A 26,228-nucleotide genomic window follows, 5' to 3' on the forward strand; every position below is an offset into this window, starting at 1 on the left:
TGACGACGATGTGTTCGCTTCCGACGCTAATTTTGTTGTTGTGCTGCGTAACATTAGGTATGAGGTACATGCTGTAGAATGCACGCAGAGCCACGGATTTAGGATAGACGATGTCGTCGTGCAGCGTGAGTTTCAAGATTGAAGATTCGCTCGTGAGATGGAACACGCCCATCCTAGTGATGCTGTTTGAGGTTCCACAGTGCTTTCTGGAAATCCTCGATCGTAGGGTTATTTATTTTAGAGAGAAACGCGAGCACGGAGAGGCAGAGATGGCCGCAGTTCACGTCTCCGAAATTTTGAATGCGTTCGTCGTTGTAGTATATGGAGGTTTTGCTTGTTTTCAGATAATGAACTAAATTTGTAGGTGGAACACCTCCGAAAGAATCGAAAACGAATGCTTTATTATTGTTTTTGTGGTAACATATCCAATGCGTGCCTGGATTTTCTTGGTCGTCCAAGTTGACTACTCCGCATTCTCTTTTTTTCACGCTTGAAGGTAGCGAGTCGGACATGAAAACTCCTCTGAAGTGTTTGATTCGTAACGGTTCGATCAGAGATTCAATGTCTCGGTTGGTGAGTGCTTCTGTTTCTTTTTTTTATATTTCTTCAAAGCATCGAGGTTGCTTTTTTGTTTTTTGGTTATACCTTTCCCCTTCTTTTCCATGGCCAGGTTGTGACGTTTCTGTTCTTCCAACTCGGCCTTGTTCTTCTTCGAGTCGATGACGGTTTTCGCGATGGCGGCACTTCCGCCGGCCAAACTTCCAACGGCCCCCAATGCTGCCAGGATGGCCGGGATGCTGAATATGAAACCTCCGATCTTTTGCTGTTTCCGCGAATGCTGCAATCTTTTCAATTGAGGTGTGCTGAGCAGCAATTTCATTCCGTGTCCTTTCGACAAGCAAGAACGTTTCTTCTCGCGTTGTTTCTTGGTGAGTAACCCATCGAGAGCACCTAGATTTTTTAGATTCGAATATGGTATCTGGTACACAACACCCTTGGGCTTCATGTTGATGCTCTATGTGTTATTTTCACGGTATGTTATTTATATATATATTCTGAGATTTTTTCTTGTGTAGTTTTTTACGGTATGTTATTTATATATTTTCAAGGCCTCGCAGTCGTTACACAAATTCTATAACGTGCTTCGTTTTCTTGCCAAGAAGTTCCTTTGTCCCCTTGTACACGATTCGAGTTTTGTTCTCGATTAAAATAGATAGCTTCTCGTCGGATAACATGTTAGCATATCGATCTGGTAAAAATAGACTGTATTGTGCGTTGAGCAACAGGCGTACCTTGGGACCATACTGGGTAGAAACGATTGAACCGGAAGTTATTGTGTAAGGTTTGTCGACTTCCAATTCCTGAATTTTTACATACTCGACTGACAAATTTAGCATTTGTTTTAATGCTTGGAGATCACTCATTTTTTCGGTCGTCATATCAAAGAATTTCAGAGTGTTAGAGAGAAATTTAATTGTTTTTCACGATGTGTGTTATTTATATATACCGAAGATTATTTTTTTTATGATGTGTGTTATTTATATATCAAGTTTTTTTTGGCACGTATATATATTATTATTTTTTTAACGGAGGAAGAAAGTTCGTGCTTCGGAAAACGCGAGGATGTGCGTAAGGATATCTTCCTTCTCCTGCATAGACTTGTACCAATCATCAGTATACCATCTTCTTCCCTGCATCGCCTCGTTTAGTTCGTCCGACCTCTCCTCCAATTTTTCCCCTGCAGCCGAAAGCAGAATGTTGAGATCACCGCACCTCAGGCCGCTGATCTCCCGAAGATGGTCCTTGAGAACCATTTCACAAGGGATGCGAAATTCCGGCGTTGTTCTTGCTATGATTAGAAGTTTATTAACATCTCCGTTAACTACCTTTTTGAATATTTTAGATAGTAGCTCGGGTGGCAAATTAGTTATGTAATCCATGTTGTTTTTTTTTACGGTATGTTATTTATATACCCCACCCCAATTTTTGTTTCGTGTTCATGGCGATGGTGGTACCCAGTGCGGCGACCCGTTCACCCAACGATGCGTCTCTGCTCACGAACCTTTCGAAAGCTGCATGCTCTAACTTTCTGTCTGCTTCGTGACGTGCGTCCAGATCCGTCTGCGTGGTGTTGTAGGCTATGTCGTGATCTTTGCATGCGGCATCCAACGGATTCACACCCTTGTCTCCTCTCTCCAATCTTTTCTCGAGTTTGGTACCCGGTCCGCAGTACTGGTAGCCAGGTAGATGCATCTCGAAAGGTAACTTGTTGATGATGTCGTTCACGAGTCCCTTTCCTTCGGCCACGTTCCAAAATTTCGGAGGCAGCGTGTTGATGATTTTGATGAGGTAACCTATGCCCTTGTCGTCGTTCACGATGAAGTTGGAAAGTTTCGTGCTGATCATGTCCACGATGCCAACCTTTTCGTTGTAGAAATTACGGTTACCTGCATTCTCTTCGCCGGCTATCACCAACAATCGGTCCACGAGTTTCCTAACGTCGTCCACCCAAACGAATTCTTTGGGTAACGTGTTGTAGCGTTTGACGCCGCTGCCTGTTTTGACCTGGTTCCAAATCGGTTTGATGAGATTCCTGTACTTCTCGCCGCTGCTCGATTTCACCCTATTCTGCGAGGCGTCGTTGTTCTGGTACAAGGCATCCGTCATGATCAGAATTTCCTTGTAACTTTGGTAATCTTCGTCGGTGTAATCTTTCGGCTGCTTTTTGGCGACGAGTTCCCACAGTCCCACCGTACCCGGATACCTGTTCCAACTATCCTTGTCGCCTAAATTGACTTTAATGTCGTTGCCTTCGAAGGTCACCTTCGATTTCCCAATCTTCCACACCACACCACCACCCTCGCTGGTTTCCATGCTGGGATACAATCCGAACACTTCATCCTTGTCGAATTTCCCCGTGCTCAGGTAGTCTCGTGCCAAAGGTCCCAACTCGATCTTATCCGAAGACGACGACGTGCTGCCTATGGCTCGACGTCGTACAGGTGCATCCTTCAGTTCGAACGGCGTCGAAGGAATGCTCGAAATAGGCGTGGGTACGGCGTAACTTTTAGCTGCGAGCGGTACGAGTTCATTGATCAAATTTTTATTTTGTTCCGTGACACTTTTAATTTCTTTACCTAGACTGCTGATGGCATCGATCACGGGTTGATCCTGACGTTTCTTCTCTTCGTAGAATCCGCGATTCTCGGATTTCCAACCTTTGAAGCGTTTCGCGAGGTAATCGCGAAGCTTGAGATTTTCGTCTTCGATTTTTCGTTTCGTCATGACGTTATTTATACACGTCGTTTCTCACAACGTTGCAACGTTTAGAAAGTCGTTGATTTTGTTTCTGTATTTTCCGTCGTTGGGTTTCCTCGTCATGTCGATCGTCGCGAATCCGAAATCGTCACCGTTCCAGCAAGTAGAGCAGCAACGTTTTGAAAATTGATTGTAGTTCATGTCTCCGCCTACGTAGTCATCGTACGCGTGCTTGAGGTTGGTGTGATCTTGACGAAACAAACATATGAAATTGGCGTTGTCGCGCACTAACTGTTTTGGAATTTTGGAAAACGTTTGAGCTAGGTAAAAACAATCCATTCCTTTGTGACGACCTTGCGTGAAAAAGTTGCGAATTTCATTTTGATTTTCCAGGATGGCGTCGTCGAACACGACGACTGAATTTTCACGACAATCGTCGAGTGGTTTTATTTCCGAAGCGAACGTTGCAATGTCCAGACCATCGTACAGTTTTATCAGTTGCTGGTATTTGGATTGCTCCAAACTTTTCGAGAACACGTACAGGTGCCTGTTCTTCCAATCTAACCAATTCGGTGCGAGGAGAAAATTGTCCACGAGCAGTGTCGTTTTCCCACACCCCGAAGGACCTACGATCAGACAGCGGATGCTGTCGGGAAGCAACTCGCCGTTCTTTTTCTTCGTTTGACTTTCCGGATCCGGTAGACGCTTCACCACGTTCCACGTACTCACAAGATCACTTCGTCCGCGTCGATCCAACTCTTTTCCGGAAGTCCCAGCCATTTGACCAAAAGTTTGTCACCTTTCCTACGCAATACTTTCTCGATGAGGTACGTGTCAGGGTGTTTCGTTTTAGAGAGTTCCTCTTCGTAAAATCTTCCTTTCAAAATCTCGCCGCTACTATCTTTTATTATATACGTGTGTCGGTTTCCAGGTAAAACTCGAACCACCGTAAAGAGTTCCGTGCTCCAATTTTTTGTGAATCCCTTCTCGAAGGTGCGTTTGAATTTGCTGATCCTCACCCGGTCTCCAATTTTGTATTTAGCTTTTTTTGTCGTGGGCGTGTACTTTGGGCAGTAAACGGTAGAAATTAAACGCTGCTCGTCGGACTTGGTAACGTCAACTGGCTTCATGCCTATCGTTCTGTGTACCGTATCATTATAGGTGTCGACGAGTTCCGACAGGATGTCGACCCATTTGTAATTTCCCCGAAGCGTGAATCGTTTCCACATGTGTGTTTTCAAGGTTCGATTGAATCTTTCCACGATGCTGGCTTTGATGTGACTGAAGCTCGAATAATGTCGAATCTTGTGTTTTTGAATAAACTTTTGGAATACGGCGTTGTAAAATTCCTTCCCCTTGTCCGTTTGCAGAAACCGTGGTCGTCTGCCGCCGCTTTCGCGAAAAATTAATTTGAATGCTTCCGTGACGCACGTTCCCGTTTTCGCCTTCAAAGGTAGAGCCCATGCGAATTTCGAAAACGTGTCTATGACGGTGAGAAGGTACTTGTTGCCCTTGTTCAATTTATGCACGTTTTTCAAATTGCCGCTACTCATCTCCACGAGGTCACTTTGCCAGAGGTCGTCGATGCCCTTGGTTACCACAGCCAAACGTTCGTAGTTGCGGCGTGCAGGTTTATGCAATTCTTCGACGATGGCTTGCCTAGACATTTTTTAGAGATTACGTTTCAAGAGAAGCACAAGCGTGATGGGATTCAAAGAGGGTGGCACTTCGCTCGTGTTTTGAATGATCAGCTTATCGCCGGCACTCACGTCGAAAACGGTGAGATCTTCGTCTTCGTGTATTTCATATATGTTGCGCGTTTCGTTCCAACGTGCCAGAGGAATGTTTCCTGCTTTCTGGACACCACGATTCGATATCAAAGTCATGGTAGGAACGCTAGCTTTTCTACCGTGAGACCAGTACGAAAATTCGTTTATCTGAATCGTGCCATCGAGGAGAAACTTGTAGTACGGATGATAAGGATGCAACATGTACAGTTTGTTACCTTCGACGAACGTGGAGATTCTCTGTTGATTGGGTACGCTGTTGATTTCGATGGCTTGCAGAGAATGCAGTTTAGCGAATTTAGTGTCGACGCCGAGCAGATTACTGTGAACTTGTCCGAGTTTATTTTCGATGGGCAGCAAATGCTCGACTATGGTATCCGTTACGGCAGAAAACGACGGTTTGATTTTCACTTCCACGTTTAACTGCTTGTAGTTTTCGTTGAGTTCTTGCAACTTGGCACCGAAAGAAGCCAGCGTCGATTCCTGCGTGGATTCCAGCACTCCAACTTGATCTCTGACGTTGACGACGATGTTCTGAAGGTTCTCGACTTGATTCAATTTCGAGCTCTTCTCGGTAAGATCGTTCACGATGCTTCGCATCTCTGTAAACTGCGTGTGAAGGTCGGCGACGCTGCCCACTTCCCAGAGCGTCGCCGACCTTCACACGCAGTTTACAGAGATGCGAAGCATCGTGAACGATCTTACCGAGAAGAGCTCGAAATTGAATCAAGTCGAGAACCTTCAGAACATCGTCGTCAACGTCAGAGATCAAGTTGGAGTGCTGGAATCCACGCAGGAATCGACGCTGGCTTCTTTCGGTGCCAAGTTGCAAGAACTCAACGAAAACTACAAGCAGTTAAACGTGGAAGTGAAAATCAAACCGTCGTTTTCTGCCGTAACGGATACCATAGTCGAGCATTTGCTGCCCATCGAAAATAAACTCGGACAAGTTCACAGTAATCTGCTCGGCGTCGACACTAAATTCGCTAAACTGCATTCTCTGCAAGCCATCGAAATCAACAGCGTACCCAATCAACAGAGAATCTCCACGTTCGTCGAAGGTAACAAACTGTACATGTTGCAACCTTATCATCCGTACTACAAGTTTCTCCTCGATGGCACGATTCAGATAAACGAATTTTCGTACTGGTCTCACGGTAGAAAAGCTAGCGTTCCTACCATGACTTTGATATCGAATCGTGGTGTCCAGAAAGCAGGAAACATTCCTCTGGCACGTTGGAACGAAACGCGCAACATATATGAAATACACGAAGACGAAGATCTCACCGTTTTCGACGTGAGTGCCGGCGATAAGCTGATCATTCAAAACACGAGCGAAGTGCCACCCTCTTTGAATCCCATCACGCTTGTGCTTCTCTTGAAACGTAATCTCTAAAAAATGTCTAGGCAAGCCATCGTCGAAGAATTGCATAAACCTGCACGCCGCAACTACGAACGTTTGGCTGTGGTAACCAAGGGCATCGACGACCTCTGGCAAAGTGACCTCGTGGAGATGAGTAGCGGCAATTTGAAAAACGTGCATAAATTGAACAAGGGCAACAAGTACCTTCTCACCGTCATAGACACGTTTTCGAAATTCGCATGGGCTCTACCTTTGAAGGCGAAAACGGGAACGTGCGTCACGGAAGCATTCAAATTAATTTTTCGCGAAAGCGGCGGCAGACGACCACGGTTTCTGCAAACGGACAAGGGGAAGGAATTTTACAACGCCGTATTCCAAAAGTTTATTCAAAAACACAAGATTCGACATTATTCGAGCTTCAGTCACATCAAAGCCAGCATCGTGGAAAGATTCAATCGAACCTTGAAAACACACATGTGGAAACGATTCACGCTTCGGGGAAATTACAAATGGGTCGACATCCTGTCGGAACTCGTCGACACCTATAATGATACGGTACACAGAACGATAGGCATGAAGCCAGTTGACGTTACCAAGTCCGACGAGCAGCGTTTAATTTCTACCGTTTACTGCCCAAAGTACACGCCCACGACAAAAAAAGCTAAATACAAAATTGGAGACCGGGTGAGGATCAGCAAATTCAAACGCACCTTCGAGAAGGGATTCACAAAAAATTGGAGCACGGAACTCTTTACGGTGGTTCGAGTTTTACCTGGAAACCGACACACGTATATAATAAAAGATAGTAGCGGCGAGATTTTGAAAGGAAGATTTTACGAAGAGGAACTCTCTAAAACGAAACACCCTGACACGTACCTCATCGAGAAAGTATTGCGTAGGAAAGGTGACAAACTTTTGGTCAAATGGCTGGGACTTCCGGAAAAGAGTTGGATCGACGCGGACGAAGTGATCTTGTGAGTACGTGGAACGTGGTGAAGCGTCTACCGGATCCGGAAAGTCAAACGAAGAAAAAGAACGGCGAGTTGCTTCCCGACAGCATCCGCTGTCTGATCGTAGGTCCTTCGGGGTGTGGGAAAACGACACTGCTCGTGGACAATTTTCTCCTCGCACCGAATTGGTTAGATTGGAAGAACAGGCACCTGTACGTGTTCTCGAAAAGTTTGGAGCAATCCAAATACCAGCAACTGATAAAACTGTACGATGGTCTGGACATTGCAACGTTCGCTTCGGAAATAAAACCACTCGACGATTGTCGTGAAAATTCAGTCGTCGTGTTCGACGACGCCATCCTGGAAAATCAAAATGAAATTCGCAACTTTTTCACGCAAGGTCGTCACAAAGGAATGGATTGTTTTTACCTAGCTCAAACGTTTTCCAAAATTCCAAAACAGTTAGTGCGCGACAACGCCAATTTCATATGTTTGTTTCGTCAAGATCACACCAACCTCAAGCACGCGTACGATGACTACGTAGGCGGAGACATGAACTACAATCAATTTTCAAAACGTTGCTGCTCTACTTGCTGGAACGGTGACGATTTCGGATTCGCGACGATCGACATGACGAGGAAACCCAACGACGGAAAATACAGAAACAAAATCAACGACTTTCTAAACGTTGCAACGTTGTGAGAAACGACGTGTATAAATAACGTCATGACGAAACGAAAAATCGAAGACGAAAATCTCAAGCTTCGCGATTACCTCGCGAAACGCTTCAAAGGTTGGAAATCCGAGAATCGCGGATTCTACGAAGAGAAGAAACGTCAGGATCAACCCGTGATCGATGCCATCAGCAGTCTAGGTAAAGAAATTAAAAGTGTCACGGAACAAAATAAAAATTTGATCAATGAACTCGTACCGCTCGCAGCTAAAAGTTACGCCGTACCCACGCCTATTTCGAGCATTCCTTCGACGCCGTTCGAACTGAAGGATGCACCTGTACGACGTCGAGCCATAGGCAGCACGTCGTCGTCTTCGGATAAGATCGAGTTGGGACCTTTGGCACGAGACTACCTGAGCACGGGGAAATTCGACAAGGATGAAGTGTTCGGATTGTATCCCAGCATGGAAACCAGCGAGGGTGGTGGTGTGGTGTGGAAGATTGGGAAATCGAAGGTGACCTTCGAAGGCAACGACATTAAAGTCAATTTAGGCGACAAGGATAGTTGGAACAGGTATCCGGGTACGGTGGGACTGTGGGAACTCGTCGCCAAAAAGCAGCCGAAAGATTACACCGACGAAGATTACCAAAGTTACAAGGAAATTCTGATCATGACGGATGCCTTGTACCAGAACAACGACGCCTCGCAGAATAGGGTGAAATCGAGCAGCGGCGAGAAGTACAGGAATCTCATCAAACCGATTTGGAACCAGGTCAAAACAGGCAGCGGCGTCAAACGCTACAACACGTTACCCAAAGAATTCGTTTGGGTGGACGACGTTAGGAAACTCGTGGACCGATTGTTGGTGATAGCCGGCGAAGAGAATGCAGGTAACCGTAATTTCTACAACGAAAAGGTTGGCATCGTGGACATGATCAGCACGAAACTTTCCAACTTCATCGTGAACGACGACAAGGGCATAGGTTACCTCATCAAAATCATCAACACGCTGCCTCCGAAATTTTGGAACGTGGCCGAAGGAAAGGGACTCGTGAACGACATCATCAACAAGTTACCTTTCGAGATGCATCTACCTGGCTACCAGTACTGCGGACCGGGTACCAAACTCGAGAAAAGATTGGAGAGAGGAGACAAGGGTGTGAATCCGTTGGATGCCGCATGCAAAGATCACGACATAGCCTACAACACCACGCAGACGGATCTGGACGCACGTCACGAAGCAGACAGAAAGTTAGAGCATGCAGCTTTCGAAAGGTTCGTGAGCAGAGACGCATCGTTGGGTGAACGGGTCGCCGCACTGGGTACCACCATCGCCATGAACACGAAACAAAAATTGGGGTGGGGTATATAAATAACATACCGTAAAAAAAAACAACATGGATTACATAACTAATTTGCCACCCGAGCTACTATCTAAAATATTCAAAAAGGTAGTTAACGGAGATGTTAATAAACTTCTAATCATAGCAAGAACAACGCCGGAATTTCGCATCCCTTGTGAAATGGTTCTCAAGGACCATCTTCGGGAGATCAGCGGCCTGAGGTGCGGTGATCTCAACATTCTGCTTTCGGCTGCAGGGGAAAAATTGGAGGAGAGGTCGGACGAACTAAACGAGGCGATGCAGGGAAGAAGATGGTATACTGATGATTGGTACAAGTCTATGCAGGAGAAGGAAGATATCCTTACGCACATCCTCGCGTTTTCCGAAGCACGAACTTTCTTCCTCCGTTAAAAAAATAATAATATATATACGTGCCAAAAAAAACTTGATATATAAATAACACACATCATAAAAAAAATAATCTTCGGTATATATAAATAACACACATCGTGAAAAACAATTAAATTTCTCTCTAACACTCTGAAATTCTTTGATATGACGACCGAAAAAATGAGTGATCTCCAAGCATTAAAACAAATGCTAAATTTGTCAGTCGAGTATGTAAAAATTCAGGAATTGGAAGTCGACAAACCTTACACAATAACTTCCGGTTCAATCGTTTCTACCCAGTATGGTCCCAAGGTACGCCTGTTGCTCAACGCACAATACAGTCTATTTTTACCAGATCGATATGCTAACATGTTATCCGACGAGAAGCTATCTATTTTAATCGAGAACAAAACTCGAATCGTGTACAAGGGGACAAAGGAACTTCTTGGCAAGAAAACGAAGCACGTTATAGAATTTGTGTAACGACTGCGAGGCCTTGAAAATATATAAATAACATACCGTAAAAAACTACACAAGAAAAAATCTCAGAATATATATATAAATAACATACCGTGAAAATAACACATAGAGCATCAACATGAAGCCCAAGGGTGTTGTGTACCAGATACCATATTCGAATCTAAAAAATCTAGGTGCTCTCGATGGGTTACTCACCAAGAAACAACGCGAGAAGAAACGTTCTTGCTTGTCGAAAGGACACGGAATGAAATTGCTGCTCAGCACACCTCAATTGAAAAGATTGCAGCATTCGCGGAAACAGCAAAAGATCGGAGGTTTCATATTCAGCATCCCGGCCATCCTGGCAGCATTGGGGGCCGTTGGAAGTTTGGCCGGCGGAAGTGCCGCCATCGCGAAAACCGTCATCGACTCGAAGAAGAACAAGGCCGAGTTGGAAGAACAGAAACGTCACAACCTGGCCATGGAAAAGAAGGGGAAAGGTATAACCAAAAAACAAAAAAGCAACCTCGATGCTTTGAAGAAATATAAAAAAAAGAAACAGAAGCACTCACCAACCGAGACATTGAATCTCTGATCGAACCGTTACGAATCAAACACTTCAGAGGAGTTTTCATGTCCGACTCGCTACCTTCAAGCGTGAAAAAAAGAGAATGCGGAGTAGTCAACTTGGACGACCAAGAAAATCCAGGCACGCATTGGATATGTTACCACAAAAACAATAATAAAGCATTCGTTTTCGATTCTTTCGGAGGTGTTCCACCTACAAATTTAGTTCATTATCTGAAAACAAGCAAAACCTCCATATACTACAACGACGAACGCATTCAAAATTTCGGAGACGTGAACTGCGGCCATCTCTGCCTCTCCGTGCTCGCGTTTCTCTCTAAAATAAATAACCCTACGATCGAGGATTTCCAGAAAGCACTGTGGAACCTCAAACAGCATCACTAGGATGGGCGTGTTCCATCTCACGAGCGAATCTTCAATCTTGAAACTCACGCTGCACGACGACATCGTCTATCCTAAATCCGTGGCTCTGCGTGCATTCTACAGCATGTACCTCATACCTAATGTTACGCAGCACAACAACAAAATTAGCGTCGGAAGCGAACACATCGTCGTCACGCCAGGACAATACAATCTTTCCACTTTGCAAGCTCAATTACCCAAAGGCACGTACCTTTCTCAAAATTCGGTCACGCACAGAGTGGAAATCCTATCCGCGACGGAGACCGTGGACCTGGGCACCATGGGAGAACTTTTAGGTTTCGAGAACGACACCAAACTCGAAGCTGGTATCAAGCACGTAGCAACCAACATTCCTAAATTCTTGGCCATAGAGACTCTGAACGTACACTGTAACGTGGCGGAAGGTATGATCACGAAATCTTCGGACGGATTGTTAGGAAGTCATAAGCAGACGGGAATCATAGCCACTTTCAAACCAAGTTCCGAGTTCATGGAACCGATCATCTACACGCCCTCTTCGCCGATCTATTTTCCAGTATGTCGCAACCGCATAGACGACATAGAGTTGGTGGTGACGAACGAGAAAGGAGACGTGGTGGATTTCGCAGGTGCCACTACGACGGCCATCGTGGAGATCAACATATAATAAATAACCATACATTTAAAATGGAGCAAATCGAAAGTTACGAATTGCAATCTTTCCCTCCCAACCGTCGCACGTTTGCCAATCTCAACGAGGCGAACAGGGAGATCGAATACGACGTGGACGTAGGCGACGGGTTCGTTCATCCTCACAGAGCGGACCTCTACCTTCAATTCGACGTGGTGAAGAAAGAAAGCGAAGACGCGTTTCCCGCAGCAGCAAACTTGATACTCGTGGACAACTTCGTGCCTCACCTGTTCTCCCAGGTGGAGGTGAGGAAACACAACACCGTCATCGACAGAATAGATTATCCAGGCATCACGTCGACGGCAGTGGGAACATTGAAATTATCCAAAACGGACGCAGCGTACTACCAGGCGGGAGGATTCGAAGCCGGGACCAAAATATCGACGAAAAGTCACACGGTGCTCTTTCCCATGCGTCTGCTTCCAGGATTCTTCTCGGACTACAAGGAGATCATGTGGAAGGGAGGACTGAGGGTCACGTTTCGAAGAGCGGCCAACGACAACGACGCACTGATGCGATACGCTACTTTGGGTCCGGACGGCACCACACCGATAGCCAACACTTTACCCGAAGCGGCGAAATGCGTCATCCGGAGCATGGAATTGAGAATGCCGGTGGTGGAATACGAAACGAACTACGCCCTCAAGTACAAAGCGGAGATCTTGAAAAGTCCGCAGGTGGTGATTCACTTTCACGGTTACCAGTGCGTGCAGAAGATGGCGTCGGGAAGTCACATGGAATTCGACGTGACGACGCAGTTCAACAACATACAGTTCGACATGCCAGATTTCGTCGTAGTGCTCTTTCAGACCGGGAGGGACAAGAATCAGGAAAAAGATTCCAGCAAGTTCGACGACTGCAAGATCAAGAACGTTTATCTGAAGAACGGACGCAACGAAGTGTTCCCGCGCGAGAATTACAACCTCGACGTGACCAAAGACGATTACCTCAAACTTTACGAAGCTTACACGGCTTACAAACGCGTGACCGAGGGAAGCGTGGACATGTACTACACGCCCAGCGAATTCAAAGCCCGGAGGCCGATGTTCGTCATCAACACATCTAAGAGGAAGAAGGTTGTGGTCAACGATCGAACCAACATCAAGGTCGTCTGCGAGTTCCACGACGCCTTGCCCGAGGATACCCTATGCAGTGTCATCCTGATTGCAGAGAAGTCCTTCGCCTACGACGTGAAGAACGAGAGGGTCACAGAGCAGTTTTAACAAGTTTTTTTAACATCTATTTTCTTGCACAATAAGAAATTTTCTGCACTAGCACAATCAGTTACAATGGCACAATACGAATTTCACTAGTTCAGATCACTTACAAATGTCAATTTCATTAGCTATCAGCTACAATATCTTTTTTGCACTATAGCACGAGACAATCAGAAAATTTGCACAAAAAAAAATTGTTGTTGTTTTTTACACGTGAAAATTAACAATAAAATTTTTTTTATCGTTTCAGATGCTGTCGAAACATCAAAAACACATACACACACACTAAAAAAAAGCATGCAACTTTATTTACATACATTCTCCATCTTCATCAAGAAAATATTATAATAAACATAATCATTTTTTATCTATCTCATAATAAAACTCTATATCCAAAAATATCACAACATCAAATAACACTAGAGTCGTTAGTACACGTTGCATGCATTACGGAGGTCCTCTGTAGGGTTTCATGGAAGTTTGGGGGGAAAAAAAAAACACGTGAAACCCTACAGAGGTGCGGTAATCTATAACCGCAGCCATTAGAAAACTTTCACATTTTTGGTTGGGCACCACGCACCCTGGCGAGGTTATAGGGGCCAGGCCTCCTAAAAACAACAATTATTATTTGTTTGTTTGTTTGTTTGTGTTACAATACATACGCGCGCACACGCGTGCATATGTGTGCGCGTGTGTGCGTGTGTGTGTGTGTGTGTGTGCGAGGCACATCGTTTCCCCCCGAGAGAGAGAGGTTTACAAAGGTCGCGATATACAAACATTGGCCCCCGGGGAGTTGGAAAATTACGATATGGCGCATTCGCTCGTTACTGTTCCCAGCTATAAGTTTTTCTCTCTCTCTAGCCCTTGCCAACTAAAAAAAAATGTAGGTAGGAGTTGGTAACACCGCGAGAAAATAGAGATCGTGCCTTACAAGAAAAAACCATTAAGGCGATTTTTACTTGATGACGTTGAACCCGTGTAGTGTTCCCACCCATCCATCTCTCTCTTTTACGGCAGTGCCGGCTCTCCTTGCCCTGTATATGTAGGTTGGCAACATTGCTTTATGCACTGTAAACCAAACCTCAAGCAAAATTGCCAGCCCCTTGCTTGAGGTTAAGTTAGACAAAAAAAAGCTGTAGGTGGGCTGTCGGCCGTTTAACTCTTCCCTCCCTCTCTTCTCTCTCTTTTTTTTTTGTAAAAAGCCATGGTAAAAGTACCAGTAGGTTGGCAACCTTGCTTTATGCACTGTAAAACAAGCCTCAAGCAAAGTTGCCAGCTCCTTGCTTTAGGTTAGGTTAGACCAAGACAAAAACCTTGGTGATTTTTTTCGAGTAAGATGTTGGTAACACTGCGAGTTTTACTTTCGGTTGCAGAACTCTCAAGCAAGATTGCCAGCTCCTTGCTTTAGGTTAGGTTAGACCAAAAAAAACCTTGGTGATTTTTTCGAGTAAGAAGTTGGCAACACTGCGAGCCCCCTGAGCCCCACTTCCGGTTTTGTGAACTCTCAAGCAAAATTGCCAGCTCCTTGCTGTTTTAGGTTAGGTTAGACCAAAAACCTTGGTGATTTTTTCGAATAAGCAGCTGGCAACACGGCGAGCCCCCTGAGCCCCAATAGAGGGCGTTGAACCGGGTTGATTGCACTACTGTCACCTCTCGATCTAGTCTCGACAAATCTCGAAGGGCCTGGCTGGTTATGTTCTCGTTTCAATTTTTAAAAGTCCGTTTCTCTCTCGTAGAGGCAGAGACTTGTCTCGTGTCAGTATATTATCCTTAATAAAGAAAATTCTGACCTTCTCACTGTATCGCGATTCACGACCTACCATTGATGACGTCGTACGTAAAAAAGAGAGTACACAGGCCTTGCACATAAGAAGGTGTTGACCAAACCCAGGAAGCCTGAGGTTCCGAACGCGCTCACACTTCAGTCAAGAAGGACGGCAAGAACTTTCGCTGAATTCTACAAGAAAAGAGGGTGAAAGTGCCTTTTCCTCCACGTTCTGTACGAAATTTACTCGTAATAAACCCTAGCAGTAAAGAAAATTGCAGTAAGAATTCAGAAGGCACCTTCTCACGTTAACGGTTGAGGCTTGTGAAATTTCCTCAGATGTATCAATGCAACAGAGCTATTTCAATTTGCTTTATTCGAATCTAATTGCAGAAAGGAAGAGCTCTTTCATGTCCCTAAAAGATTATAGCACAATTTGGAAGGAGTGAAAGTACTATCAAGGACCCCATGACACATAAACCGTTTATATGGCGCCAGTCTTTTTCTCTTCCATGTTCTCTTATTCCATTAAAACAAAAGAAAAATGTTATGTTTAGTCAAGGTAAATGCATATATGGAATTATACGAGAATGTATGTGACCATGTAGTAATTGAGGAAAATCATAGTGCAGTGAAAAATTGTCAGACTTCTCTAAAAATGTGTTCCATTCAACTGGCCACGATTATGTTTAAACGAAATGTAAAATTAATTCACAAGTAAATTAGAGATGAAATCTTTCCTACTCGTAGCGCGGCCTGGAAACTGCTTTCTTGCAAGCTAACGATGCTTGGAAGCATAGCTATGACAATTATCATGTCTTTTATTTGTGTGGAGTCCTTATTTACCCCTTCCCCCAAGTAGCTGCTATTATGAAACTTTTGGACCTCAGACAAGATCGCCTTCAGGATTTTTTTAGGAAGGAGTTAAATTTGAGTCCTGATATGGGAAGTGAAGTCCACGTGACGACATAGTTACAAGTCATTAGGAGCTCTGGGTTTAAATCATGAAGATATTAGTTAAATTACTTATAACTATTATAAGTCAATCAAATGAATACAGTCCAGAAATACAACGGTCTGATTCTTTCGTTTTCAAGAAATATTGCCAGATTTATTTCAGTAACGTCTAATTTTATCAAAATTTCGGAGGGCTGTAGCCCCATCAGATCACCCCTGTGTACACCAGGGGTGTACTAAGTGAGTATGTTGTTTTACGATAGGTAGGGAACAGTTACTTTCATTTAGATTATTCTAACCAAGGACGCGCGTAAAAGGGGTTACGTGGGCACTGCCCCCCCCCCCCCCCACCCGAGCGAGACACCCGGAAAGTCTTCACATAGTTCAAATTTTGAAATTGCAGCGTGAAAACATGGGCGAAGGGTATCGTGTAAGACAGCATATTATGTGCCTATGCAAATTATCCTAGTGCTAGGAATACTTATGAGAATTTTCTTTTTAACTGGGGGAAGGCATCAGACCAAGTTTCCCCCACTTTAAGCACTGCTACCCCCATTGAGAAAACAATCCTGCGGGCAGCCTTGATTCTGTGTTTCGAGTGATTTGGTCGGTGGAGGCACGTAGTACGTAGTTTGGATCCCACTTTAAACTATAGGCCCAGTACCGATTAGCCTTTCTGTGCATAAAATGGACTTAAAACAACAAATCAATCAATCAAGTGAAGTGGTCATCGCAGTAATCGAAGAGTTGTAGATTCGATTCACACCGTCAGGATGAAAGATTAGGTCCTGAGTTCGATCCCGTGGAAGAACATTGAGCAGTGGTTCGGATTCCACTTTGTATAAGTTAACTGTGAGTCAAGCCCTGATTAGCCTGTGTGTTCCTAAAAAGGACTTAAAGAAACTTTGACAAAAACAATACAATTAATAAGAAAACTAGAAAGAAAGAAAATGAATTATGAGAAGTCGAGTCCTCGGGGGAGGTGGGTGTTAGGTTAGTTAGTTAGTTATTGAATCAACTGTCTAAAAATGAAAGAAAAAGTCTGATACACTGGAAGATTATAAAATATAACACTGCTTACTAAAAACAGAAGCAACTTCCCCCTTCTTAAGGTCACATTTTCTTCCTTAATGTGAATATAACAATAATTAGTATTAATTAAATAATAAAAAAGTAAAGTGCTCCCCTGTGCTTTGCACCACGCCATGAAGACGTATAGGAGGTGTGGGGTTAGGGCCCCCACACTTTCTTGATCTCGGCCGAGCTGGGGGTGATGTGATCAGCACCCCGCCCCTGGCCGCCTTTACCCCCCCCCCCCAAAGTTTCCTCCAGGTATCCACTTTATACGACGCTGGGTGGACGTCGGAGCCGCTTGAACAGGTTGAAAAAGTCCCGGTTCTTTCCCGCCGGGAATCGAACCCGGGTCTCTCGCATGGTAGTCAAACGCCCTAACGACTTTTTTTCTTTTTACTTAAGGAAAGCCCCTAAGCGGAAGCTTCCCCCATCACACGTCATTCATTCATATCATTCTCACTCAAATATCTTGTTCAGGACTTTCAGGACAGACAATCACATCCGAGCCGGGATTCGAACCCGGGACATCAGGAATTGCAGCGCACTGTACTACCCACTCCGCCACGGAGGCCGACCAACGACTGAGCTACCGTGGCTTCATTAATTAATTAAATAAAAATAATAATACTTTTAATAAATTTGAAGGACGACGACATAATTTTCACAACACAATATTAGTATACTTAAAAAGATCATTCACAACTTTATAAAATAGTAAAATGTTTCCAATAGAGCGCGTGCCATGCCTTTTTCTTGCTTATACATTTCATATCTACTGATCTTAATGGATTTAACAAACGTTGAAGCAACTAGACTGAAAATCTCTTGGATCGATTTGGTTATGTTAAATCATAGCGTATTCAACGTAAGTATAAAATAATAAAATGCACGGTATTTAATTGTGTGTGGGTGTTCAATATCAGTCAACGTAAAGCAATGCAAACATCAAAATAGTCCCTTCATGAAGTTTTCGAAATATGTACACCTCGCAAATTTTCTTACAACAGTGTTCAACATTTCGAAAAAGTTCAAGTAGTGTTATGATTTTGTGCAGAAGGTAATTTCTGTGTGCTTTTAAAACCACTCATCGTGTGCCTCTCATGTTCATGCATAAATATATGTGTATCCAACGAACTCATTGACATGGCTATCTACTGCTGTTATCTAGTTCGTACACTTCCGCCCGGCACATTTCAGGTTCAAACCTCGAGCAGTACAAGGACTATATTTTGACAGCACCGAAAAATATAGCAAAACGAGCTTGCAGCAAAAATTAATACAGAAGAACGATGTCATGATGTAAGCTATATTTCTCTGTTATGTACTTACCTTGGCGACAAACGATGGCCTGGTATGCTTGCTTTAAAGAATGTTGATCATAAAGGTCACTCACTGCACAACACTAAAAAGAACGAACATCGCTCGCGATCTGAACCGCGGTGTATGCCAATACCTTTCTGTTGCCTTGCTTTCCTTTCGGCCTTGCGCACAAGTAACTTGAGAAAGTAGTTCACGGTTTGAGCAACAGATGGCAGCCGATGCGGTACGTAATCAAAGAGTATGTAAATAAGCACCAGATGGCTCTGATGCTTTTTCTATTTTGCACGGGCGTTGTTAATGGGGGGACAAGGGTGTCGCTCACCCCAATAATCTAGAACATATTTAGAACATTTTCGGTCTTCGTGGTCATCTGATCGAAAACGTTACCGAAATGCAAAGTAAAACAGTAGAGAGCAGTCGGGCTCAAAATTTTGCTCAAACCACATGTTTTTATCACTCGTAGAGAGCTATGTGCTCCGAAACAAAAATTCAGTAGGTTGACCGATTTTCCAAGATAGTGGCATTTCTGCACTACATGTCTGAATTTTAGTATGTTGCTCAAGGCTATGCATAGAACTTTAGCACACCTTTTCCTAGACTACCCGTCCTAGCCTTGTAATCAAGGGGTCCCGGGTTCGATACCCGGTGGAGGCACATAGTGGTTCGGATCCCACTTTAAACTGTAGGTCCAGTCCCGATTAGCCTTACTGTGTATAAAGTGGACTTAAAATACCAAATCAACCAACCAACCAATCCTAGACTACCAAATAACTCGAAGGCAACGACGCTTATGCTATTTTGAACGTAGAATGTATGAGTGACAGAAATGTGTTTTACTAAGTAGTATTGCCACCGTTTCGGTTACTATTGCCAAAAATGTTTCCAAATAGGGACAAAATAATGCCTCAACTGCCAAAGGTGTGTTTTGTGTCCCCCCGTTAGGTTAGGTTTTCCCACAGACGGGTTCGGCGAGTACAGTAAGGTGCTCCCCACTCCTTTTGACAACTAGAACTTTACAATAAATATTCAATAAACATGAGAATAAAGAGCGACAGCCCCTTGACGTCATCTTCAATGTTCATAGTAGGTCCACCATACTAGGGAGGGTTGTGATATTTTGTAGGTGCTGCTTTTTGCACCTTTGATCGAATCCAGATCCGATTATGGGTGTTCCCTTAACCTTTGTGCATGCCCCGTCATCATGAATGCAGAGCAATTGTTGTAAAAATACTATAAAACTTTTCTATTATTTGGAGTTAGAGCAGATAATTTTTAAGTTTTTTGTTTTGAAAATGAATAAAGATGTACTTGTGTACATAATATACTATATATATAATAAATAATTATTCTGCGTGCATTATGAAATTACAACCGTTAATGTAGGGAAACTATTAAATTTTGTCTTCTCTGTAGCTTTACACCATAGGTTATATCGGCTATTTAATACTTATATATAGAGGAAAAGGTCTAAATATGGGCCCCCCTTTTTATGTTGTCATTTTCGGAGGAAAAAGTTAATATATCAAGCACCTGCCTTTAAAGTGCATATCTATGAAATATATACTTAAATGTAATAGCATGCTAAAGTATAGAAGGTTTCCATTTTTTTAAAAAGAAAAAAACAATTTCCAAAAAATGGTAAAATGATGTATTTCAAAATTGTGGTCTAAATATGGGCTACTAGTGGCAATATCACAAAAAGCAATTAGAATTAATAAAACAGTCATTTATTGCTAAAACATTATAAAATTCATATTTATGAATAATCTGTTGTTTTGAAAATCACGCGGAATTGGAAAAGTCGAAATTAAGAAAACATCCAAATATTTGTTGAAAATGTGATTCCAACATTAGACCTCATGTCATAGCCCATATTTAGACCATCATGCTATTTCTCTTCTTCAATTTATTTTCACTCTCTGTGGTACATATTTCACAAACAAATCATGACATTATAAAAACACACATTTGTATTATGTACCGCTAATATCATAGCCTATACAAAGCAGATGAGAATTCAGAAAACGTTGAGTTAAAACTTACTTGCAAAAAGTTTTCGGAGGTCGCAATTCTATAACAGCGTCCAAGGCCGAAAGTAACCACCACTTTCTCTTGCGAATTGGCGCCGCAACCTTTGTCCTTGACAGATAACCAGTTCCCATAACCTCCGCCAGGCTGCAGCACCCGGTAGCGCTGATAACTCCAAAAACCCATATTTAAACCATCGCCCATATTTAGACCTTCTCCTATATATATATTATGTGTGTGTATGTGTATAAGAAATAATATAGTTTAGAAAATTCACTTACCGAGTGAGAAATTGTTTTTTCTTGTCATACAAAACTTCGTGAACAAGACCCTCAACTTGCGAGTTGGTTCCAGAGATGACGAAAATGTTCACAGTGACCTACAATGTTGCCAGCTCTCGTCTAGTAGGTATAAAACACACTTTGTCAACTCGCCCCGGTTTCCTCTTCAAGTAGCAGTAAAATTATTTCCGATAAACAGAAATTCAAAATATATTCTACTTACTTTCTTATGTCCGCATTACACTTCAAATTTTGAAAAAAAGACGCTGTCTTTAGAAGTACTTCAGGCCAGGGTTGTTACAGTTCCAGGAATCCATAAATTCCAATGGGTTCTATTGGGTTCCGTTGCAGAACCGGAACCTTTATCCTCGCACAATTTAAATTCGGTCCAAGTTGCGTGTTGTTTCATTGAAAAAAGGTGAAGGAACACGCGCGAGAGAATGGGGCTACATGGAGAGGGGTAACGTGACTGCACCGTTTGCATTTCGCCCATTTCTACCTTGTACCTCAGATTCTCGAGGCAGCCAGCACCTGGATTAGTCTTTCATGCTCACTAGTGGATAATTGTTTATCGTCAGGTCGGTAATCGATCCAAGTTGCGTATTGTTTACCCTATTTAAACTGATTCGGAAAGAAAGGTTCCTGGACCGTATTCAAATTGAACCTGGAATAAAGGTTCCCGGACCGAATTTAAATTGATCTTGAAAAAAGGTTCCTGGACCGAATTAAAATACTTTACAGATAAAAAGGTTATTTACGGTCCAGAGCCCATTTACTCTTGCTACTTTTCTCTCCTGGACCGGAATTGAATTTATTTATAATTCATGAACCTTTAACAACCCTCCTTCAGGCACAATTTCTTAAAATATTCTAGCAACCCTTTGCTGTGAAGTGACAGACCCCGCAATGAGGAGGGGGCGATTGAGAGGGGTGGTTTTAAATGGTTTGTTCTGTAACAGTAATTAAGGAACCTTTATTTCAAACTATAAAGATAATACAAAACCCCTCTATGAAACTGTAATCGAATAAATCATCAACTAATCAGGGAATTCCTATTTGTCGAGTGTCAAACCATTTTGACTAAAATCTATGGGGTTAACATAAGAATGACCTATCCACTCTGACGAAAAGTGATAGTCGTAGCTACTGAAGTTGAAAGCTGATACAATCTACAGTATAGTATCTCATGTGAAACTACAAGGTTGTGGGTAGTCCAATAACTTCGATTCTGTTACATTATCAGATGTTGGGGCATTTGATTTCTGAATGAAACGGGGTTCTTCACTTTCTTTCTTCTTCTCTTCCTTTACCTTATGCCGTTAAGCGTCAGGTACCTCGTTCTGTCCATCTCATCCACTCCGTCCGGTCTCGACTCATTCTTCTCATTTCGTTCTTAGTTTTTCTATATTTTAGTCCTATCTTTTCTATTCTATCTTCCCATGTATTTCTTGGCCTGCCTCTTCCTACTCTACCCTCAACCCTCATCTCCATCACTTGCTTGGCTTTCCTATCTTCATTCATTCTATTTACATGTCCATACCACTTCAGCTGGCGTTCCTCTACTACTTCAGTCATTGTCTTATTTTGTTTTACCCCTTCTCTTATTCTTTCATTTCTTATTCTGTCTCTTCGAGTTTTCCCCACTGTTCTTCTGAGATATTTCATCTCTATTGCTTGAAATTTACTTAGATGTTTATCTTGGAGCGCTAAGCTCTCTGTGCCATAGCCCATGATGGGAACTACAATTGAGTTGTAGACAGGGACTTTGGAACTTATTTTGGAGTGGGGGGGGGCAGGTTTCTCAAATCCATCAACCAGTTTTTACATCTTCCCCCCATATATATATACAGCGCATTCCCTGACATTCGCTACGAGACTCGGCGGCAAGCGGCCCGGCATCAGCGCTTGTCTTTCCCGGTGAACGGGTCCGCGACAGTCTCTTACATTAAACCTCGTAAAAAAGTTTACAGTAACAGGGTCAGTTCTGAATAAAAGTGGAAAGAAAAATGGGGAAATAAAGTATACAAAGACAATCCGCACACCATCCGTGAGTTAAAAGAGAGTATTGTACGAAAAATCGGGAGAATTACAGTAGACGAACTTGCACGTGTAAATACCAATTTCCTTCGGAGATACCAGGAATGTGTTGCAGCAGAGGGACATCATTTTCAACACCTTCTGTAGTCAAGGTTAGTACACAATATGAAAACTGTAATTTTAATAGCCGACTCTAGCGACTGTCGCTGATCCGTTCACCGGGAAAGACAAGCGCTGATGCCGGGCAGCTTGCCGCCGAGTCTCGTAGCGAATGTCAGGGAATGCTCTCTCTGTGTGTAAACGCTGGACAGGTTACGTCGGCTATCTTATGGCAACATTGCCAAGCATAATTCTGCCTTTGAATGTTTTCATATCTGGCTCTTCGAATCAAATATGAAAATTAATATTGTTTGTTAACGTACTATTTATTATGATGAGTCACGGTGGTTCAGCAGGATTTTTTCCGCCTGTATATATATACACGTGTGTGTGTGTGTGTGTGTGTGTGTGTGTGTGTATATATATATATATATATATATATATATATATATATATATATATAATTAAACAGCTTATTTTATTGTATTGTTATATTTATATATTATTTATTACATAAATAATAAATATATGGTTATTGAATATATGTATATCCACAGTGGCGAAGCCTCATAAGAGATAAGATGAGGACCAGAGGCATTACTTACAATGCCATTAAATGCCGCTTAATACAAGAACACTAACATATTATGTCTTACGATAATTACCGCAAGTTTTCATCCCTGCCTGGTACTATATTTTAGCATGCAGAAGACATGTTGGTATGGAGGCATTCCTTTAATGATTAGTAACACGTTAAAACACGTTACTTTTAAAAGGAGACAAAGTAGACGTGAAAAGTTATTGAGAAAATCCATGTTTCTGAAACTTTCTGATCGATGTGTTGCAAAGAAAGTTGTCCGTGCTCTCATTTACCATTTCATCATTTTATAAATCGTAGTATAATTTTAACACAAACGCATACTAAATAAGAATTACACTAATGAGAGACTTAAAAAAAGAAATAATTTAATGATAGATTTGGTTTATTTTACTTCACTTTTCTGCCATTTTGGGTAATCGTGAAGGCAGTCAATAGGATTGAGGCACTATATTTTTCATATTTTAACATATAAAGCATTTCTGCTTCTAAAATGGCGTACAAAACCGATTCTTTCACCTTTTACTGATATTTTCAAATCTCAGACTGCTATTCAGAGATTAAAATTAAGAAATGAAACTATCAGTAATTTGAGCATTTGGTAGGCTAAAGTTTTGCAACGAAAACTTTAAAGTATAGTGCATGGCTGAAGAGGGCCGAGGTGTCAAATATGGGCAAGTCACAACGCTACGCCAACTGCTTGCATTTGAATGAAATCAGTCTGAACTTTACATATATTTTCAGATCGATGGCCCTTCTCAGATGTTTCAGATTTGAGAGAAGAACCTAAGACTGAAGGCGAGAGGAGTAATCGTCCCCCCCCCCTCTCCGAGAGGTCTAAAATATCTATCTCCTCTCGACCTTGACACCTAAAACTAAACAATTACTTCTCGCAACACAAGAACAAATCACCCGTGAACATGGGCGATGGGAGGGGGTGTCGGACGGGTCGGTGGACCCCCTGGAAATTGACATTGTTCATTTTAAGATACATGAAAGTGAAAGTTTGTTACTCTTATTGTTAAGAACAGAAATAAAGTTAATTTAGTTAGTATTCGAAGAGAATAATCAAAGTAAAAATTCATTGGATCGAAAACATTGAGTGAAAAATACAAGAACAAGGTTATATTCTCCCATTTCATCCAAAGAACAAATGGTTTCACAGTTTTCAAAATTCTAATAATTACAGTTGTAGGTGAGAGGTCACACAACAAATTTTATGGGAAAAATCCCCCTTACATTTAAAGCCTTTTCTTGAACGAGACGTGCAAAAGTTAATATCAAAATGCATTTCAGATACTAACTGCATAAAATGCAAAAGAAATGATGGAAAATAGTCGTGCTGGTATTCACCCGTTTGGTGGATCGAGTCTCCCCATTTATATAATAATAATAATAATTATTATTATTATTATTAATATTTCGAATAAAATTTATTTTTGTTAGTTTATAAATAAATATTATTTAAATAATAATATTTATAGCCATGATAAGCAAGGGGTCATTAAATAAAGCTCGTGTTCAGACCTCAGAAAGAGGTAACACCACTTATTCTTATGTTCACGTGTGATTATTTTTGTTACCCGTACATATAGCACCGTGCCGTGAAGTCACGTTTAGAGGATGTAAGGGTAGGGCCCACACATTCTCGATCTCGGACATTTTGGAAGTGATGTGATCAGCACCAAGCTCCGGACGCCTCCCCGGGTTGCCCCCAGGTACCCATTGATTTTAGTATCGATGAATCCCGGAACCGCTTTATGCGGGGACAAGGCCGGATAAATTCCAACCTTAGATCACCCCCCCCCCCGGAAATCGAACCCGGGTCTCCGCGTGGCAGTCAGACGCCCTACCGAGTAGACCATCGTGTTGTCTCACATTCGTCTCGAATTTTTTCCACCTCAAACTTTTTTACCTAGAAGGGTCAACCTTCAGCTGACCCCCTGGTTCGGAGTCTTTGCATCCGTATAATATAGTTGTAGATGGAAATGAATAGGTTTAAAATTAAGCTGCCCCCTCCTCCCTTCCCATCGGGGTACGCTGGGTTTATTGTTTGACACTGGCCGCACCTGTACGTACAAAGCCTGGTAGTAGTAATGGCAGCACTATGTTCCTACGCGTCAGCAAAAATTTGATGCGCCTGGTGTTAGGTTACATCCGGTTGTAGCGGGCCACGAGTGATTTTATTGTTGAGTCAGCAGAACGTGTCTGATCACCTTGAAGACATCGGAAGCGGTGGGGGGAGGGGGGTCAATGGGTTTGTCACGTTGTTTCTTGATGTATGCTAAACTAACACGTGCGTATGTTTGTGTGTGTGTGGAGGAAATGCGCGCGCAACCATTGCGTATGATTCAAAGACATGAAGAAATGATTTAAAGATGGCGCCGAAGGTGCTTTACCCCCGAAAGTTTAGCGGCTAAGGTTATTGCTCTGTAAAACAAGAGGCGTCGAGGGTTCGATTCCTGGTAGAGTCAATATTGATTGATTGATAGATTGAGTTAGTTTTTTAAGTCCGTTTTATGCACGGCAAAACTAATCAGGATTGGAGCTACAGTTGAAAAGTGGTGATTCGGACCACTATGTGCCTCCACCGAGTATCGAACCTGGGACCCGTTGATTACAAGGCGACGATGTCAATATTGAATGGTCTCGATTAGCCTGTGTGTAAATAAAGGCAACAAAATGGTTGAGTTCGAAAATCGAGTTGGGTTAGTGGTTAATGTTGTCACCTGGCAATGAAGAGGTCGCGGGTTCGATTCTCTAGGTAGTTAAATTAGACCAATTGTTTAGTCCCGCCATTATAGGTCGCGATTAGTCCATCTGTGCATAAATAGTGTTTGAATAAAATCAATATGGCGGCCTTTTGTTAGTGGTTAATGTTGTCGCCTGGTAATGAAGAGGTCGCGGGTTCGATTCTCTAGGTAGTTAAATGAAGCCAATTATTTTGTCCCGCAATTATAGGTCGCGA

General features: G+C 42.7%; 1 protein-coding gene across 8 annotated transcripts in view; it reads right to left on the minus strand.

The window, feature by feature from the left end:
- Positions 1-18,360, minus strand: part of LOC146001539 (uncharacterized) — a 480,502-nt gene extending 462,142 nt beyond the window's left edge. For all 8 annotated transcript variants that reach the window (XM_083138985.1, XM_083138983.1, XM_083138981.1 and 5 more), the window contains exon 1: positions 18,227-18,360. The gene's annotated coding sequence lies outside the window, so the exon portion shown is untranslated. The remainder of the gene's footprint in view (positions 1-18,226) is intronic.
- Positions 18,361-26,228: the final 7,868 nt, after the last annotated feature.

Source organism: Lepisma saccharinum, chromosome 17 (genome assembly GCF_977018435.1).
Source record: "Lepisma saccharinum chromosome 17, izLepSacc3.1, whole genome shotgun sequence".
NCBI lineage: Eukaryota > Metazoa > Arthropoda > Insecta > Zygentoma > Lepismatidae > Lepisma > Lepisma saccharinum.